Source organism: Sinocyclocheilus rhinocerous, unplaced genomic scaffold (genome assembly GCF_001515625.1).
Source record: "Sinocyclocheilus rhinocerous isolate Xijiao unplaced genomic scaffold, SAMN03320098_v1.1 scaffold798, whole genome shotgun sequence".
Taxonomy (NCBI): domain Eukaryota; kingdom Metazoa; phylum Chordata; class Actinopteri; order Cypriniformes; family Cyprinidae; genus Sinocyclocheilus; species Sinocyclocheilus rhinocerous.
The window spans coordinates 494,622-500,593 of record NW_015635037.1 but is presented as its reverse complement, the minus strand read 5'-3'; the positions used below and the strand labels follow the sequence as shown (position 1 = coordinate 500,593).

At 38.8% G+C, this 5,972-nt stretch overlaps 1 protein-coding gene across 2 annotated transcripts in view; it reads left to right on the top strand.

Annotated features, from left to right (window-relative positions):
• The first annotated feature begins 1,664 nt into the window (after nt 1-1,664).
• LOC107746273 (1-acyl-sn-glycerol-3-phosphate acyltransferase gamma-like) overlaps nt 1,665-5,972 on the top strand; it is a 27,651-nt gene continuing 23,343 nt past the window's right edge. For both annotated transcript variants that reach the window (XM_016560407.1, XM_016560405.1), the window contains exon 1: nt 1,665-1,837. The gene's annotated coding sequence lies outside the window, so the exon portion shown is untranslated. The remainder of the gene's footprint in view (nt 1,838-5,972) is intronic.

Genomic DNA, 5,972 nt, shown 5'->3' with positions numbered 1-5,972 from the left:
ATGTCAACATATTCTGTTACACCAAATACACAAAATAATGATCTTTAAAATAGCATCATATGACCCCTTTAAAAGCCAGAAATTTTGCCTGCTCTGAGTCTCCTCAGCCTCTAGTACAGATGTAAATGCATTTATGCCACCTCTCTGCAGCATTACACAGTCTATGTAAAGACACCTAAATGCCACTTTAGAAGCACTTCAGCGCCACCATTGCAATGTAAATTTGGCATAAATGAAATGAAGCAGCATCAATGCAGCCTCAGACTTTGTTGTTGTCATAACAGCATATATATTTCATTAATTTTAAAGTGCATATATTCACAATTTGAGAAATAAAAATGAATAATTGTACAGCTCTAATGCTGCTTTTGGTTCTGTTAAAATGAAATGCAGCCTTAAAGGTGCAGTAAAAGTGGATTGGACTAAGCGCCAAAACACACTTTTAGCCAATCACCAGTAAGGGGCGTGTCCACACGTGATGGAGGAGTTACCAGTGTTGCATAAGGTGCGTTCGACTTCATGCGGCGCTGCGCAAACCGATCGGCGGCTGACTTGAAGCAGTGCATGCCGGTTAGAAATTTAGTCCGACTTGAACCGGTGCCGACGCCACGTCACTGTCACGTGTGGCATCAAAGTACCGCAATAGCGTTTCGAGAGCAGCCGGCTGACTCAGCTGGCGCAGCTTTTTCAGAGCGACTGCAGGAGTGCTGATGACGACACAGCTGTTTCACGATTGGCCAAATTCACCACATGGCAACAATGACGTGTGTTTCTAACATCTTCAAATCCAATACTGCTCATAAATCTGTGTTTTTAGAACATTAAAAGCTTTTTTACTGTAGTCGCAATGTTATATTGAGTCACGTTTATCATGAAAGCATATATACCCCCACTTTATTAGTTTTTAAAATTTGTATATATATACCTTGAACTTTATTCTTGAACAGATGGCGCTGTATTAAGCAGTATATAAAAAGTGTTTCTGTTGCTCATGAAAACGTTTCTGAAACGTCTGTGTATTTGACAAATATTGCATTTAATTCACTTAATCTGTGATAGAGTATGCAAACACCGCGTGAGCGTCACTAACCAGAGCAGAAATGTCCGGCTTGACAGCTCCGTTTTCAACTCCGCCCCCGACTGCAAGCGGCTACTCTCGTTGATCGCCGTCTGTAGCCGTGCTTCAAGTCGAACGCACCTATTGCCTATTCGTTAATCTGGGGGCGGAGCCATCAAGATAGGGGTGTGGTCATTTTAGGTTGGGGCGTGTTTGTTGTGGTGATTTCAGATATCAATATGGTTTCTCAGAAACCGCTTACTGCACCTTTAAACTTTGTCGTTGTCATGACAGTGTACATATATAATTATTTAATTAATCCATGTCTAAATTTACAATTTCACACTTAGCTGTTATTTTTTATAATATGATCTCTGTGCAAATGCATATTTAGCCTCTGTGCAGTAAATCTAGCCTACCTTTTGTCCAAGGTATAAATGCAACTTCTGCACCGTCTTTGAGGTAAAGTTCATTTTAAAGAAGACTAACCGAATGTCTAAAACACTTACGGTGTTTAATTGTCCAGATTGACTTTATTGACGAGGTCAGCGTCTCACAGCAGCCTGAGAGCGGTGGAACTACAAAACGCCATTTTTTCCAGTCGAAGAGGGGAGCTAATCGGACAGGAAGTCACACGACTAGATGCAATGTGTGTGTGTTGTGCGTGGATGGATAACGACACATCTGAGCAGCAGCCCAGAGACAGCATTATCATATTGCATCGCATTAAGCGGAAAAGCACGAATCCTCCACGCAGATCCACTGATGACATTTAAGCAGGTAACGCTAATACACGCGCATGCAACGTGCCGCCGCGCGCTCTAGATGATGACTGTACTCTTAACCCGATTAATAATGCTGTTATTAACGTTGACAGGCGGTTACATGCGTCCATTGCATAAACCTGTGTTTTCTCCGTGTATTTTATTATTTTGCATTTGCATTGAATGCATTTTTGGTGTTGTGCACGGGCTCGAGGTTTTCCCTGTACTGCAGTGGCCGGTTTATATAGACAGCGTGTTTAGGGCACTTCACAAAGCTCACTGTTTAGTAACCAATGCAAGGCAGTTTGACAGCGCACGGAGCACCCTTTTAAGATAGGCATTTTCCTCCATTTGCATGAACTGATATTTATCGTGTTCATTCAGCAGTCGTTTGGATACGAATGGCTTTAGGATCGCTGAAGATGAGTGGTGTTTATGACTCGGTTGCAGTGTGTCATTCCCGACCTGCGTGCACGTCACTGTCGTGCGATTATCGGGGTTACTAGAGTTCAGATGCAGCGCTGGGCTGTTAACGTTACCTTCAGTTTAGTTGATGAGTGGGTTTTACTTATGCACTGTAATTGACATTAGTTATGTTTTGATATAATTCCAGCGCATATGTGTAACTGCATTTGGGTCTTTAATATGTTAAGTTGTTCCTATTATAGTGATTATTTACATTAGCTGACATTTTTGAAAGGCTATTATTATTATTTTAATTCAGAACCTGTTTAATTAACAATAGGCTACCTGGAATTCTGCGACGTTCAGTTACGTTAACGGTTTCCAAGCTTGAATTACGGTACTGCTTATTAAAATACTCTTCCAAATTCAGCCACTGTCATAGCATACAGCCTTTATTATTTTTGCCATAGGCTACTGCAAGAATAGTAAGAGTATTATGCTATTCCATCCATATTCAGCCAGTGTTGTCTCTCTTCTATCTCATTTCTTTTTAGTCAATCAAAAACAAAGAGCGCGACCAGCGTAATCTGATTCATTCCAAACAAATAAAGGTGCGGCCACATTTCTGCAAAATTTCGCAGACAAAAAGGGTCCATTGTCTATTGCCGATAGTGTAGCGATGTATGGAGCACAGTTCATAATTTTTAAACCAAGAAGTTTTCTGTTGGTCCACATGGCAAATTTGTTTGACAAACTTGAATGTGTTGCGTGGATTCCTATTGAAAAGACTGGATTTCACTAATAAAATCCCTGAACAACGGTTAATGTGACTGTACATTGAGTCTTATGCCGCCTAGTGTTGTCAAAAGACCCGGTATTTCGGTACCAAGTCGGTACTAAAAAAATGAAAACGTTACGGTACCAGGTTTTCTTAAGTACCGGTGGTACCGAGTACCCGGTCAACCCGGTTCTTGATGCGCTTCTAAATTTATTATAAAAGCTGAGGTTTGTTATTTCCTGAAAAGTTATATTTTAGCTGGTGTCAATGATCTTATGTTGCATTTGGTCAGACTCAGCCCATTGCTTTACTTAAGTATATTATATTTTCCTTTTACAGCTGCAGACTGAGGAAGATCCTGAAACACACCAGCAAACCCTAAAACAGACAACAGTTTACAGATGTTTTTCAGTGGCAGCAGAACTATGACTAAACTTTTGAGTGAAACTTGTTTATTTTTTTCATACTTTTATTACTTGTGGGAAAACTTGAAACACTTTTAAATAAGTATAAAGAATGGCATTGGTTTTGTACATTTAATTTTTGTTGAACGTTATTAATAAAAATGTTGTTCAATTAGCATGTTTTTGTGTTTTGCTTTGGTACCGAAATTGGTACCGAGAACCGTGGATTTTCACTGGTATTGGTACCGAATACTGAAATTTTGGTACCGTGACAACACTAATGCCGCCCATACTACACAACTTTCAAAGTTGTTGGGTAGCTGTTTTTTTTCACACTACAAAGCTTTATGTCACTTCTGGTCAAAACACATTTCACACTACAGGACTTGGATCGCAGACAGATCTGCAAAGTTAACAAGCTAAATATCTTTCGAGCTTCAGCGACGCATCGACACTTATCCCAGATCATTTCTTTGACAATTCAAACATAGCAGTTGTCACTCACAAGAATGAGTGCTGATTTACTTCTGATTTCAGGCTTTTGTCAGTGATTTTCATTAACTGTTAGTGAACAGGAAATCAGGGCTATAATCATGTAGTAGTGTATGGACAGCATTATGAACTGGCTTGGTTTTAGTGTATCAAAAGCACATATGAGTTCACTGAATTGCATATCAAGACATTCAATAGGTCTGATTAAAACTCACTTCATGAATTTGTATCTACATTAATGAATGAATAAAATTGTAGGCCTACCTCCTTTTTTGTATTTTAATTTCAGTATATTGTTTGGGCCAGTGAATTAATGGGTTGCAAAACCATAATTTTGGTAATGGAACTATGTTTCATTGCTTTGAAATTTGTTTTACTAAGTGCAATTCATTTATACTTTGGTCTTAATCCAAACCTGTCATTCTTTGCCAGCCATATGGCACATGCACAATATTTTGTAATCCTCTTTCATTAGAGCAATAATGAATAGGCTCAGAATAAAAGATGTTATTGAATCAGTTATGCATTGATGCTCATTTTGACCAGGTTCAATTAGAAAGTACATGTAAATAAGGTTGTTTATAATAAATTTATAGTTCTTTTTCAATTTTATTTTTTGTTGTGCCAGAACAATGTATAATTGCATGCCATGGGGAGGATTTTCAAATAAGATATATATTCTTTATTCTTTTATGTCACAGTATATCCATGACACTGCTCTGTCAACCTTTCTAACCTTGCCTTTAATCTGATACAGCTTCTTAATTAAACCTAACACTATTACTTTGCACCTAAGGTAGATAACAGCAACCCCATCTTGATTGGGGGCATGTAGTCACATTGTTGTTGGGCAACTTCGTTTTTCACGATTAGAATGTGGGTCAGAGGTTTTTAGCAGTGACGCCTTGACATTATCCTCTTAACAGCTCCCTGCTTCCTTTGGACAGCAAACAGCATTCATCTTCTGTTTTGTAAAAAGGGGTTGACTGACATACACCATAATGACTTAGATTTAGTTTGTTTCAGCCACAGGAGGTTGTTTTTGTTTTGATGGCTGCTTGTCTGTTTCAGGTTATTCAGTTCTGGGTGGTTTGAGATATGAGGGAAGTAGTGTCTAAATGCCATTTTTACTTCATTTGTAAGATTATGTGCAACACTATGTCTATATCAGGAAAAGTAACAGACTTGGAAATCTCCTCACCACAGCAACCCAATTAAACAGATCTGGGGTTTCATCCAAATGTTGTTGAATTGCTGCTGCATTGACCAAAGTGTTGGAAAGGCAAGAGCTGAGGTTGTTAAAGTGTTGTGAGTTGAGGCCGGGAGGGTAGAAAAACCAGTAATGTTGTGCAGTACAGTAAAAATTGGATTGTACAGTACAGGTATTGTTCAGTTGAATCCAAACACAAATTTTGTGTCTGCACTGTTCTACTATCTGTGAGCAAGAGATGTCATATCTATTTCTCGAGATCAGTGATTCGTGTGAGCGTCCGGGTTCTTCAGTGTCACCCGAAACTTGTATGAATAAAAGATTATACGTGGATGCCCAGATTGGCCACCGTTGTAATTTCATCTCATTAATTTATTGGTAAAGCCTTTGTAATTAAAATCAACAAACAAAATTGAATGAATTCTGTTGGTTATCCCTGATAAATCGAGCATAAAATTTGTTTTTTAGTATTAATGCATTAGAGCATGCAGCTAGATCGGATCGTAAAAGGAACATCATTCACAAAGCGGTGACAGAATCAGAAACTCGTGTAATTTGTGCACCAAAAGTTTTAACTAATCTAAACAAACAAACAAACATACAATCACTCATACATGGGGGAAGGGCAAGTGAGACTGGATGAATGAAGCCATTAGAGAAACAGGGAATGAAGCTATGAAAAGGAGTCAGTTAACCTTTGAGTGAAACCATCAGCGCCATTTTACAACGGGGTCTATAGCTTATATTAAACCTCTGTTTCGTTTAGTTAAATATATGATACTTGCATTGCCTTGGTCGTTGACGAATGTCCAGATGCAGTCTCGGATGAAAGTCTTGATGGTTTCAAGGTTTTGGACTTGCG